Source organism: Mus musculus, chromosome 6, assembly GCF_000001635.26.
Source record: "Mus musculus strain C57BL/6J chromosome 6, GRCm38.p6 C57BL/6J".
NCBI classification, from domain to species: Eukaryota; Metazoa; Chordata; class Mammalia; order Rodentia; family Muridae; genus Mus; species Mus musculus.
Window position 1 is genome coordinate 140,746,151 of NC_000072.6, and position 14,569 is coordinate 140,760,719.

Consider the following 14,569-nt stretch of genomic DNA (forward strand, 5'->3'; position numbering starts at 1 on the left):
AAGAAAGAAAGAAAGAAAGAAAGAAAGAAAGGAGAGCAGCTGAGAGGTCAGAGGACAAGTTGCAGAAATCGATTCTCCTCTTCCATCATCTGGGGTTAGGGATCATTAAACTTGGCAGTGTCAGAGTTCCTGCAGAAAGCCCTGAGAGGACACTGTATAAAATCCATGAAGGTGAAGCCCAATCTGCAGTGGAGACATCAGAACCATGGGATGTCTGCTTGGAAAAGCTTAATGCACAGAATGGAGCCATCATAAGAGAATTTGTGAGCCCCGAAAGCAGGAGAACTGGGGATGCCTCACTACTTAAACCATTCAGAGACGAGAATGTAACATCATCGTGAGACCAGATGCTGGTCACAGAGCTCCAGGATTTAGTGTTTGCCCTGCTGGCTTTTGGCTTTGCTTTCATCATCAAGTCGTTCCTTGCTGATTAGTCTAATTATCCTGGTTTGCCAAGGACCAGCGTTGGTTTGGAGAGAGATGCTGAGGAAGGGGTGTTTGGGAGTGGCAAAAGAATAACAACCATTTATTCTGCTCAAGACAGTTCTCTCTTGCAAGAAAAATTCTAAAAGCTCTCTGGATAGCTCATCTCTTGCACACCAAAGCCCATTCATTTATTTACATGCCCATTCATTTATTTACATATTAATTCAATCTTTACCCAGTGTTCCCTTTTGATTATCCCACAAATCAGCATATTATGTCCTCTGTCCTTAGATACTTAGAAAAGACAGCAAGTACACCTTTTTTTTTTTTTTTTTTTTTTTTCACTTTTCAGGGTTTTTAATAGTCACACGCAGAGGGCTTGTTCATTTCAGATCCTTCACTGCCAAACCCGGGGGTAGGGACTGCTTCAGCTTCTCTGCCTTTTCCTTGTCTGTGATAACCAGGGTGTAAAGGTACCTGCTGCAGCGAACCTTGAACTTCACATTATCCTTGTTCTTCTTGATCTTGACAGACTTGGCATCCTTCCGCCGGGCTGTCAGCAGAAAGTCCTTGATCTCCTCAATTTTCCGAGGCATGGCGACGCGGGCTCGGCTCTGGCGTCCGCACAGCGATGAGAACCCGCAAGTACACCTTTTAACATAGCAAATTAATTCAGAGATCCTTCTGCCTCTGTAAGTTTAGAGATAAGCTAGCTGGGCGGGATCTTGGCTTGTGATCACCACTCCCTAAATCTCTTTATCTCCTTCCTTAACATCTTTCTGACAAGCTGTCTCACAGTGTCACTGCCTCTGCTCTTTTAGGTCAGTGAAGCCCCTCATATAATTCATATTACATCCTTATATTTTGTATAGTTGAGAAATCCTGTGTATGTATATATATATATATATATTCACACACACACACACACACACACATATATTTTTTTGAACTCATGTTTTTAGAGTTCTTTCCCACAGCCTTAAGGGCTGTCCTCATGGTCACTGTGTTCACCATAGTGCTGAGGAACACATTCTTGCTTCCCAGACTCGTGCTGTTTCTAATTAACCTTAACAGGGAAAATATTCCCCAAAGGAGGAACATTAAAATATGCACACTGTTATGCAAACAAGCCTTATGCCTGGCAGCTGTCAACACTTGTGGAGGCCCTTGCCCTGCTGGCTCTGCTCCAGGGGCAGGAACCATGTCACATCATCCCTTCTGCAGCCATGCAGGACTTGGCACTGGTTCTTCCATTTTGGAATGGGAATGTTTACTCTGAGCCATTATATAATACACATAGGTAACTTTTTATAAGCTCAGCGTTAAACTTTGAACTTTGAAAGTATTGGAACTGTTCATGATTCTGGGGACTTTGTACTGAATGAAAATTGAATATAAATAATGTTATAAGATAGTCATGAGCCTAGGAGTAAAGGATTGGAAGGTTATGCCTTCAAAGTGACTTATTTTGGGATTAAATTGACAAGAGGTGGAGTCATGATGGTTACCATTAATTATGCAGATTTGACAAAATCTACAATCACCTGAGAGTCCCTCAGTAAGCCTGTGGGAGAATCATCTTGATTATGTTAACTGATGTGGGAAGACCCATTTTAGTTATGGCAGGAACTATTCCCTGGGCAGGTGTAAACTGGAGAAAATAAAGTGAGCATGCACCCATCACTCTCTGATTTCTAATTGTGAATAAGATGTGACCAGCTGACTTCTTCACTGTTCCCTTGAACTGTGACTCAAACTCTTTCTTAAGTTACTTTTTTAGAGAATTTGATCTCAGTAACAGGAAAATAAATCAAGACATGTGCTGAGTACTTTATTGACTTAGCCACCTCTCTAGACCCCCGTCCCTTTGTAAGGAGCTGCCCAGGTGCTTCTAAAGCAGCTGTGTGGTTCATGTCCCAGAAGCATAGCATTCCAGTGTCTTCACATCACAGCCAACACTTGTTTGTTATTTTGATTATGGCTATTCTAGTAGGTGCTAAGAATATCACACTATGGTCTGAATTTGCATTTCTTTAATGACTAGTGGTAAATACAATGTTCTTGATGATGAAGGTTTCTTCAAGTCCTCCTCCCATCCTTTCATTTGGCTTATTTGTCTTTTCATTGTTGAGTTGCAAGACTTCTTTGGTTTTTAAGCCTTTATTGATTATGTGGTTGAAATATTTTCTTACCTTCTATGATTTGTTTTTAAATCCTCTTTGGTATTGTAATATGAAGCACTAAAGCTTTTCAGTGTTGTGATATTGTTGAGAAATGTTCACAGTTGTGAAATCGTTACCAAGTTCAAGATCATTATGTAAGACTCTGATGAGCCTTAGCTTAATGGGGACCCCCTGAGTAAACCATGTGGAGCTGGGATTGATGCAAAAAGCAAGAGGAATTTATCGTTCCAGTGCACTGTGGTCGTTCCAGACCCGAAGGAGAGGCAGTGACCCCCAGTAGCCGTTCAGCGAGTTTTTATATAGCTTCCAGGGGCAGAATAGAGTATCAGCAACTAGGCACAATATGATTGATGGAACAGTGTGCCCTTTAAACTGATCGGTCTTTAGGGAATGAGGTAGTAGGGGCTTACTCAGGCTCTCCCTTCTGGCCTACATGCTTGCTGACCTGTCTCTTCCAGGAGGAGAGGGGTCCAGTCGAAATTTGGAAAATTCTGAAGTTCTGAGCTGATCTCTTCAATTAGAATTTGTTTCTGTTTCTCACATGCACCCACAACAATGGAGCCTGGACTCAGGTCCTCACACATACCAGGCTAGTCACTTCATGAGGGAATGGTTTAACTTTAGTCTTCTGCTTATGGATCTGCAATTGTCCCAGCATTATCTGGCTAAGAGACCATCTTTCTCCATGGCTTTGATACAATTGGAAAAACAATACAATTAAGTCCAAAGGCATGATTTATTTCCAGATTCCACTGAACTCTCTTTCGCTCTCTTTATTAATCATATTACTAAAACATCTTGATTACTTTATATTTTTGTAGTGACTTGAGATCAAAGGGTATAAATCTTTAACCTTGTTTTATTTACATCTATCCTCCTTGTTATTAACAGTCTGACATAAGAAACCCTTATTTAAGGCTGACCCTTAACAGCAAAATTTAAGAAAGTACAGCATGTTAGGACTCCAGATCGTAATCATCATGGCTACCTGAAATGTCTCACTTTGAATAGATGGTTTATGACCACCATCTTTTCATGCTTTTCAGTGTTGAGTGTGCTCTAGGTTCTCCTGCATGCCAGGCAAGTCTCTTCATGGATATGCACTGGAATCTGGTATCTCTCCCTCTAGAACATCAGTCATCTCCATCAGTTGACAACTAATCTCATCTTCCATTCAATCTGTGTTTCCTTTAAATTTTTAAAGACTAGGTATATTTCCCTCTACTGATTTATCATCCTGTGCCATCAGCACTGTGAAAGGGACAGTCTTATTCTCCATGTGGTCTAGCTTACTTATAGTCCAGTTTCACGTGCATTTTTGACCCCTCCTTGACTGTGTTGGGTGAAGGAGGTGTTTTGAGGACCTGGGGCTTTCTGAGATTAGAATTTATTGTTAGGGAGACAATCCTGGGATACAATCTTGGAAGAGAGGTGGAGGATATAGGATCAGGGTGGGATAGGATCCAACTGTGTTAAAGACCCAGCCCAGCATTCTTAACTGATTTTATCAGTAGCCTGACGGCTACAAAGATGGGCTAGGTCTTGCTTTGGGCTAACATTTCCAGTTCTTTCTGCAATATCAGTTATTGGATGTTGTTTGTCCTGGAAGGGTGTGACATGAAGTGAAGAGTTCTCTGCAGTTGAGGTTGATGATCTCTGAAGGTGATGACAGCAAATGCTATACCAGCCACAGTGGTGGCCATAACATCTTCCTGGATGCTTTCTCAGTATTACACATCTCATAAATGTCAAAGCTGTCTAAGAGTTCTGACTCCCGTGAGGTGTCACATGCAGTCTCATGTGACTGCCAGGGGAATAGCATTGACTCACAGTGGGTTTCTTAGGCCTCAGCCTTGGCAGCTGTGGCTGAGATCTGTGGATATCATGTGCAATTAATATTCTTGACAATCTTGTGATGGCCTAAGTTTCACTTAGTAAGTTCCAGGATTGGCTGAGGCGAAGCATTCCTGGTGAGGAGTCATTGCTAATTCACCAAGTCTCTCAGTTTCGTCCTCTCCATTTCTTATAAATCTGAAGGGACTCTGAACCAGCCAGCCTGCTTCCTATTTCCCTTTATTTCCAGGGTGGAGACTGAGCTCGGCGTCTTGCTGGCTCTCTGCTGCCGGAATATGTCAGTCCTGATCTAAAAATAATCTGAACCCCACTAGGGTCAGCATGGGTTGACTAGGCTTCAACTTTGCAGAAACTGAGAAGGTTGGCGAGGACGAAGAAGAATTAAAGGGAGGTTTCATTCAATATGAATGGCTTTGTCTGAGCTCTGAAGCTGAGGCAGCTGTTTTAGGGAGGCCAGACATACCTAGAAGAGGTTATCCAAGGAAGCAAGGAACTGTCACAAAGCTCTTGTCTTAGATCCATTTCCCGTTGCTGTGATTAAAATATCTTAACAGAAGCGATTTAGGGCAGAAAGGATTTGACTTAACAATTCTAGGTTATAGTCTATTGCTTTGAGGAAGTCAAGGCAGCAGGAACTGGAAGGAGTTAGTCACATTCACAGTCAAGGGCAGAGGGAAAATGAATATAAAATTTGTGTTCAGCTCACCTTCTCCTCCATTACAGCTCAGGATGCAACCCAGGGAATAGTGCCACCCACAGAGGAAGTTCTTCCTATCTCCATGAACCTACTTTCAAGATAATCCCTCACAGACATGCTCACAGGCCAAGCTAATCTTGACAGCTACTCACTGAAGCCTCTCTTCACAGGTGATTCTAGAGTGTATCAAGTTGGCAATGAAAACCACTATTATGTCTGGATAGGGATGGGGATGGGGATGGGGGGGTGTGGGGATAGGGGTAGGGGTAGGGGTAGGGATGGGGATGATGATAGGGTAATCAGAGATGGATGGAAGTAAAGCTTAGAACATTGTCAGAACTCAGATCCTCACTAGGCTGTTTACAGATATAAATGTCTTGGTCACATTTTTGGTTTCTTAGTTTTACTATTTTTGTCTTTAAAAAGGCTCCGGGTTAGAGAGATAGCTCAGTGGTTAAGGGCACTGGTTCCTCTTGTAGACTGCCTAGGTTTAGCTCACAAAAAGCCTATACTCAGGCTCTCAGAACTTCTGAACTCCAGTTCCAGGGAGTCAGTGTCCTCTTCTGGACTTCTTAGGCACCAGGCCTGCATATGGTACACATGCATACACGCAGGCAAAACACTCAAAAACATAAAATAAAAATGAATTAGAAAGTTTAAAAGTGGCTCCTACTGCATCAGATTTGCCTGGTTTCTTTGGTTGTTGCAAGGAACAAATGAAATAACATAAAAGTATAAAGTTCTATAAAAAAAATCACCTTTGTGTGTGTGTGTGTGGGCTCTTCTCACATGATTACAGGGCTTTGGGAAATTCTTAGAACTCTCTGATCCACACAAAGCAGATGTTGAACTTTGGAAGAATGGAGGTTCTAGTTATCTTGGTAGGAATTCGTTGTTGGACTAAAATCAGTTTTGCTTCCTTTGAGAGTTTCAGGAATCTTGGCTTGCCCCCTCATTGAAAGACCTCCTGAAACTGAGAATGCCATATTCCTTCATATGTTGCTTTAGTCTGTGTGGTCCTGATTCAACCAGTAGGTGAGACAAGCCAATGATTTTGGGAAATGAGTCAAGCTCAAATGACAGTTTTGAAATGAAAATTCTTCACAAATCCCCCTCAAAGACACATGTTTGAAAAGATAACATCATTTCACAGGAGAGACTGGAGAGGAAACACACTCTGCTGTCTAATTCACTCATGCCTATTCAGTTTATTTTTTTACTGTCATAAAGTCACCATTATAACTTTGTTTTTCCCATTCAGCCTGATAAGCTAGCTGTAGCCTGTAGACTAAACTGCAAACTCCTCAGCCTGGAAAATACTAGAATCTAGGGGAGGGGCCTTGTCTTCCATTTAACTCTTATGTCCATAACACTGAGGATAATTTTTAGCACACTGGAAATGCTAATGAACATGTGCTTATGAATCAGTCAAGTACATTAATGTTTTGGCCTTTCTATATCTCTAGATACCATTCCTAATCATTTTTCCTAGCTCTACCTGTCCAGCTGGGTAGTTTATTCAGTATTGTGTACTAAAATTTTCCCAGTTGAAACACTCCATTCTTGGGGGAAGCTCTTAATGAAAAGTTCTAAAGAATATTAAGACTCAGGAGATAAACAGCTCACAAGTCTCAGAAAGTTCCTGAAATTTATTAGCTATACAAGGCTATCCTCAAGGTTATGTAAGTAATAAGCACTGTTGAACAGATACTTTCTCATCTGTTGAACACCTTGCAAGTTGTTCAGAGAGCTTCAGGATTCCAATTTTTGAGTTGTCACCCACTGTGGAACAGGCTATGGGTATTATAGTTGTCTTTGAGGCTATACTCATGTAGGTAACTCTAATAACCTCATTGGTTTATGGGGTGAACTTTGATGGTATTTGTAGTGGCTATTCCTGGTTGTCAACTTGACTGTATTTGGAATGAACTACAATCCAGAATTGGAAGGCTCATCAGTGACCCTTATCTGGAGGCTTGGAGATCCTTATCTGGATCTTGGTATGGAGATCTTGAGCCATAGTGGCTATGGATTCCAGAAGATTAAATCTCTGAGTTTAAGGAACACACCTTTAATCTGGGCTACACCTTCTGCTGGAGACAATATAAGGACATTGGAAGAAGGGAGTCTAGCTCTTGCTCCTTCGCCTGCTTGCTGTGTGAGACTGAGTAACTGCTAGATCCTTGGACTTCCATTCACAGCTGCGACTGAACAATTGTTGGGAATTGGGCTGCCAACTGTAAGTCATCAATAAATTCCTTTACTATCTGGAGACTATCCACAAGTTCTGTGACTCTAGAGAACCATGACTAATACAGTATTCTTACTTTGTTCTGTTGTTAGTTTCCTGTCTGGGTTGAGTAGACATTTGTTTTTGTTTCCCCAGAAATCATGTCATCCAACAGTAATTGTTTTTGAAGTTGGTTTGACTACTTCAACCATACTTCTCATATATTTTCTTGATGCTTAGAAGGCCTTAGTTTATCAATGCATGTCTGAAAACATTTTACTACTCAACTCAGTTGTCCCCTCTTCTTCCACAATGTCTTTGACAGCCCTTACTGTCTATCTTTTTCTCTATTCCACTTTGTTGTGTAATCACACTTTGCTGTGGAACAATCGTTTCTAGCTCTGTCTCCCTTATAGCGTTTTCTTGACTTTGCATCTTCCTCTTGGGCATCAGAAATACTTGTCAAGGTATGTTGGTGTATCAGTCAGAGTTCTCCAAAGGGACAGAACTGATAGAATAAATATCTACACACTGAAAGGAGATTATTAGAGTGGCTTACAGGCTGTGGTCTAGGTCTGGAATATGTGGTAGGATGTCTCAGCAGTCCAAATCTGATGCTGGAGGCTGAGAGGATTCCTAGGGAGTTAGTGTTCTTCAGTCTGTGTTGTAATCCTGAAGATGTGGGTTCTAATGACAGTGACTCAGTGTAGCTTAATTTTTTCCTAATTAATTTAAATATTAATACAATAAGAAACCTGTGATTGGGCAGTGGAAAAGGAAGGCAGGCAGAGATTTTTAGAGATAGGAGAGAGGACAGAGGAGAGAAGGAAGGAAGATGGAGAAAGAGAAAGATAATCCAGATCCCACATGGCTTTAAATATCCACAGGTAGTCATGAATATCTTATAAGGGATGGATAATTACAGGACACCTTGTCTAATCTAGGTGGGCAATTCATATCATTATCAATTGGCTCTGAAATTATTGTATGGGCATCTTGTGAACTGAGATTTTATTGATATATAAATCTGCCTGATAAACTACAAGCCTCTAGAGTTTTGATTTTACTGGGTTACTGGGATTTGTGACCGCTAAGCACGGTGGGTAGATGGCTGGGAATGTGAGCAGATTCTGCAGCAAGAGAACCGTGAGATTTGTGGTCCCTACATGGGGTCAGCCATGGAGGTGGCAAGATCGCCGGGGCAGAGAGTAGCTGGGTATAGCACGGAATGGTGCCTTTTCAAATATTTCCCCACTACAACTCAGCAGCAAGATAGATGAACTTGCCAGCCAGAACAAGGGCAAGCAAACAAGCAAAAAGCAAAAGCTTTCTTCTTCCATGTCTATTTATGTGGGTTTCCCCCAGGTATGGCCCAGATTTAGAGTAGGTCTTCCCACCTCAAAAGATCCAATAAAGAACAATTCTCAAAGGTGTGACCAATTGCTTGGGTTTCAGTTGATTCTAGGTGTAGTCAAATTGGAAACCAAGATTAGCCATCATGGTTGGGAAATCAAGTGAATGGACTTTGAGATGGAGCAGGTAGGTAGGTTCTTTCTTTGTGATATAATTGAAAAAAAAATGCAGAGTGAAAATGAAGGCCAGGAACTGTCAAAAATATTTGACTGGTTCTCAGTTTTCAAAATAAGAGTCTGTGTCATGTTTAATTGTCAGTCACGTAGTCTCAACCACTTCCCACAGAGTTAGCTTAGCCCTGATGCTAGCAAGGTCTTCTGAAGGTCTACTCTAGATCACCAAGTTCTGCTTCAGTGTCTCAACCCTTCCCAAAGTGGACGAGTTAAAAGAAAATGTTTAAAAAGCTCTTTCTGGAGAAATAATTTAAAGCATTTGTATATTGAGTGGTAGGCATTGTGTAGAGGGATGGGTTCTGTAAAATAATGACTTCCACAAAATGGCTATTTATTAAGTATATTTAATACTGACATGTGTCCTTTAGTGATAATATTAGGCAATATGTCATAACCATGATTTCAACATGGCTTAGTTATTTGAGTGACTAATCAAATAAAATATTCAACAAGTCATTATTAAAGTGTTTTGAAGAAGAATTCTTATTTTGATCTTTACCAGAGATACATGGAAGGAACAGAATATGTACTGTAAAGTCAGACAAAGTCCTGAAAACTATTTTTAAAAATTTCCTTCCTGTTTCCACATTTCATATTTACTGGTCTTTAATTGGGAAGAACCATTTTAAAGATAGCTGGGACACAGAGTTGATTAACGACTTGTTAGCATTATGAAAGTCGGGGACAAAACGGAAAGTTCTAGATCCCTAGCATATTGTGTTATCACGCCTTAGTGATCAAATAAATACTGTCAGTGATGCCAGGTCGCCATGGTGAGATTATTGTCAGACTTCTGAACTGAAAACTAGTTAAGCCCTTGCCTTTTCTTGTTTCCTTAAAGCACCCCCTAGTTAGCTATTCAATGAGACCTCAGTTGATCCCTGGTTTTCTTAAAGTAGAATGCTCTACACCTTCTTTCTGATGGACATACATACAAGTTCTAAATGGTGGCTTGCAAATTCCTTATGATTTTTCTTGCTATGTTTCCCAGGCTGGCCTTAACCTTGTGTTGTGTTCCTCTATCTCCTGAGTGCTGGGATATTGGGGTATGAGCCACCAAGCCTAGTTAAGAGCTGTAAGGCCTTGGTGTCTAGATAATCCATGTCTGTGAAGAGTGCCTGGAGGGCAGCTACATTCAGTCTTTGTTCCTTGTATCATAGCAAGTGTTATAGTCTCCCGGATGGAAAGGAAGAAATTTAACTTGTCCATTTGTTAGAAGCATCTGCAGATAAATTGTCTAATTTAAAGAATTATTTATTGTATGCATATATTATATGCACCTTGTGTTTGTGAGCAAGGTGGAGGCCAGAAGAAGGTGTCAGATCCTCTGCAGTTGAAGTTACAGGTGGTTATAAGTTGTCATGTGGGTGCTGGGAACCAAACCCAGGTCTTCTGCAAGAGGGGTGAATGCTCGTAATGCTCCCCAGTCCCTTTGAAGGTGGTTGTGGGGCTCAAACTTAGGTTATCAGGCTTTGCCTGCTGAGCCATCTCAGTGGCCGCTATGCTGTGTTGCTACTTGCATGAAGTAGGAACACAGTTTCCGGGAACTGAATTAACACATGGGGATCCACTCTTTTTTTTTTGTTTTTAAATTTTTTTGTTTTTGTTTTTGTTTTTGTTTTTAATTAGGTATTTTCCTCGTTTACATTTTCAATGCTATCCCAAAGGTCCCCCAAACCCACCCCCCAATCCCCTACCCACCCACTGCCCCTTTTTGGCCCTGGTGTTCCCCTGTACTGGGGCATATAAAGTTTGCAAGTCCAATGGGCCTCTCTTTGCAGTGATGACCGACTAGGCCATCTTTTGATACATATGCAGCTAAAGACAATAGCTCCCAGGTACTGGTTAGTTCATATTGTTGTTCCACCTATAGGGTTGAAGTTCCCTTTAGCTTTTTGGGTAATTTCTCTAGCTCCTCCATAAAGATGACCTGTTTTCTTTTTTTTTTTTTTTTTTTTAAAGATTTATTTATTTATTATATGTAAGTACACTGTAGCTGTCTTCAGACACTCCAGAAGAGGGCGTCAGATCTTGTTACAGATGGTTGTGAGCCACCATGTGGTTGCTGGGATTTGAACTCCGGACCTTCGGAAGAGCAGTCGGGTGCTCTTACCCACTGAGCCATCTCACCAGCCCCCCTGTTTTCTTTACTGTAGTGAGTCTATTTACTAGTGTGCTCTGACCAACAGCAACAGCTCTGCACACTCTCAGAGGCAGGAACCTATCTGTGGAAAGTATATGCTCTCAGAGTGCGAGGTCACTGAGGGTCAAGTTCTTAGACGACATTGAAGACAGCACAGGACAGCTTGGTAAGCTTTGTAAATACAATTCAGCAAGTCTCAATTGTATGTCCAGCAGGGGAAATTAAGTTTATATTGAAGCCAGTGATTGATTATCCAGAGCTGGGTCATTATTAAGACATGGCCTCCTGTTCAATCTATGTGGGTGATGCAAATGAAGAACCTAGCTAAAAATAGCACTTGTGCTCCAAAAATTACAGTCTTAAAAAATTACCTTGAACAGCTGGAAGTACATTTTGCCAGAATATGTATCTGCCAGTATTTGATTACAATCAGTTCAGCAGTTTTACATAGAATAAACACACCATTTAAGCTACAGAAAGGAATCTTTCTTAAAAACAAAGAGACAAACAACAAAACCTCCAATTTTAGTTATGTTGCGTGTACACGTGCCTGAGTGCCAGTATGTGTACACGGGTTCAGGTGCAGTGGAAGTCCGAAGAGGCGTCAGGTCTCCTGAAATTGGAGTCACAAGTGGTGGCTAGCTGCCCAACATGGGTGCTGGGAAGTAAGTGCAGGCCGGAAGAAGAGCAGTACGGGCTCTTAACCATGCAGCCATCTTTCCGACTTCAAAATTCATTTGTGAGGCATTTCCTTCCTTCTTCCTCCTCCAACTTTCAGCCACATACTTAGATGCCTACAATACAGACAGTCAGATAGTTTTCAGAACCAGGGAGGAATATAAGGGACAATACCACATATGAAGGCGAGAACATGTACACACACACACACACACACACACACACACACACACACACACACACACAGAGAGAGAGAGAGAGAGAGAGAGAGAGAGAGAGAGAGAGAGAGAGAGAGAGAGAGAGAGAGAGGAGGCTAAAGGGAGGGTAAGGGAACGAGAGACAGAAATATGGAGGTGTGGGCTGCTGGTTTCCTCCAGAGTCTCCCTTTCTCTTCGTATGCCTTACCTTAGTTCTTAAGCAAGTGATGCCCACACTGTAGACAGATTTTACCATCAGTTAATCCTTCCTGAGGCACCTTTAGGGTGCATCTCACTGTGATGGTTTGAATACGCTTGGCCCAGAGAGTGACACTATTTGGAGGTGTGGTCTTGTTGGAGTAGGTATGGCCTTGCTGGCGGAAGTGTGTCACTATGGGAGTGGACTTTGAGACGCTCCTCCTAGCTGTCTGGAAGACAGACTTCTCCTAACTGCCTTCCGAACAAGATGTAGAACTCTCAGCTCCTCTAGCACCATACCTGCCTGGATCCTGCCATGCTTCCTGCCATGATGATAATGGACTGAACCTCAGAACCTGTAAGATAGCCCAAATTAAATGTTGTCCTTTATAAGAGTTGCCTTGGTTATCATGTCTCTTCACACTTGATCTTAGCCAAAAGGCTGAGAAGCAATCATGGTGTCTCTTTACAGCAATGGAAACGCTAATTAATGCCCTAGACATTTCTTTATCCAGCTAAGTAGACAGTGAAGATCAATCACAAATGGCCTGTCATGGTGATGCATACCTTTTATCCCAGTGTTCAGGAAGCAGAGGCAGGTCAATCTCTGTGAGTCTGAGGCCAGCTGGGTCTGCACAGTGAGTTCCAGGGCAGCCAGAGCTACATAGTGAGACCCTGTCTCAAAACAAAACATAAGAAACAAAAAGCAAAACAGAACAAAAAAAATCACAAACGTCCTTATAAACTTGAGAAATATGCTATTATAGTGATAATTTTCATTGTCGACATGACTAGATCTAAAATCACAGAGGTGACACCTCTCTGGGTGTATCTATCTGTGAGAGCTTCCTCAAGAGGCTCTCCCAAGGTGGGGATACCACCCTGAATACATGTGGTGCTATCCTATGGGCTGGAGTCCCTGATTGGATAGAGGGAGAGAGGAGAGTTGAGCACCAGCAAGCTCTTTCCTTCTCCCCGACTGGGATGCAATGTGACTCTGTCACAGTGCCTTTCTCTGCTCTCAAGCTCTCCTATCACCATGTAGTGCCCCATCCCTGCTTTCAAGCTGTGACCCCAGTAAACTGCTAGTGGCTTATCTCAGTACTCAGTTCACCAAGGAAGGCAGTGAAGAGGTATGAAGCCAGTGATTGAGGCCAAAGCCTTACCTTTGTCAATTCTTCTGTCAGCAATTGTGTGACCAAATGTTGCTTACCTGTGTCAATTCTTTTGTCTTTAACTCTTTGCTGGTCTGTGGGCTAAAAGCTGCTGGCTTCTAGCAATTTGATTCCTGCAGATAACAGCAGGGAATTTAAGCAAAAAGGTATAGCTTCTCTTCATGAGCACAGAGAAAAGAAAAGGAAGAAAGAATTCAAGGAAACACACACACACACACACAGAGTTTGGCTGGGCCTGACCATCTATCTCAACAATTCCATATGTGTTCATGCATATTTGCATACATGCACATATACTTACACACATATGTATGTACATACATATAGATGAACAGGCATATACATGTATACATTTGGTAGATGGGGCTGAGCCACAAATATCACACTTTATTTCTTCTCTATGGTTATTTATACCTTCTTAGATAAAAGTTCTTTATAAAATTACCTCATAGATAAAATGTTACACAAAAGGGGAGTTACAGAAGGATGTTGATAGTAAGTTCAAAGCAGTGTTTTGCTCTATAAGCTCATTATAAGTTCAAAGCAACAGTTTCACATGGCCTTGCTTTATCATGGTGCAAACCTGTGGCTTTGTCGTTGGACCTGACCTAGAATGAATGCTTTTTCTTGATCACAAATCTGTCCCAAGCCTATTTCTTCTCTAAGTGTAATTGTGAAAGCTCATTGTGTCCCTTATCATGCAGTCTTTACTTACCATTCTATAAGGAAGGACACATTCTATTCTTGATTCTAACTTTATTACATCTTTCTGGGAAAACAACTAAAACCATCTCTTAAACTTTCTTCTTAAAACTATTTGAATCAAATCAGAAATGCTATAAGGTCATTAATCCATCTAAACAGCATTAATTCATAAAAGTTCATCTTCATGTTGATCTGCAGGAAATTTGCCCAGTAGGGTGGGCTGATGTCCAGGAATCTTTAGGCTATGTGATAGTAGCAGGAAAAGCACATAGCATCGAGAAGCAATCTTGAGATGAAGTCTCTAGGGCTGTGTCTCTCCAGAGCACACCCATTGCAGCCATGCAAAATGGTGAGCCAACTCCAGGAAACTCGCTTGCTTGCATAGCCTTTCCTAGGCAGGCTCTCAGTAAGCCCTTCTTCCCTGAGGTTGCTTCTAGCCAGGTATTTTGTTGCAGTGAAGAGAAAAGTAACGTATACATATTGTCTCATAACCTTGA

General features: G+C 41.6%; 1 long non-coding RNA gene and 1 pseudogene across 7 annotated transcripts in view; one reads left to right on the top strand and one right to left on the bottom strand.

The window, feature by feature from the left end:
• Gm30215 overlaps positions 1-14,569 on the top strand; it is a 146,613-nt gene that overhangs the window by 65,966 nt on the left and 66,078 nt on the right. The window lies entirely within an intron of this gene.
• Positions 769-1,066, bottom strand: Rpl38-ps2 (ribosomal protein L38, pseudogene 2; annotated as a pseudogene).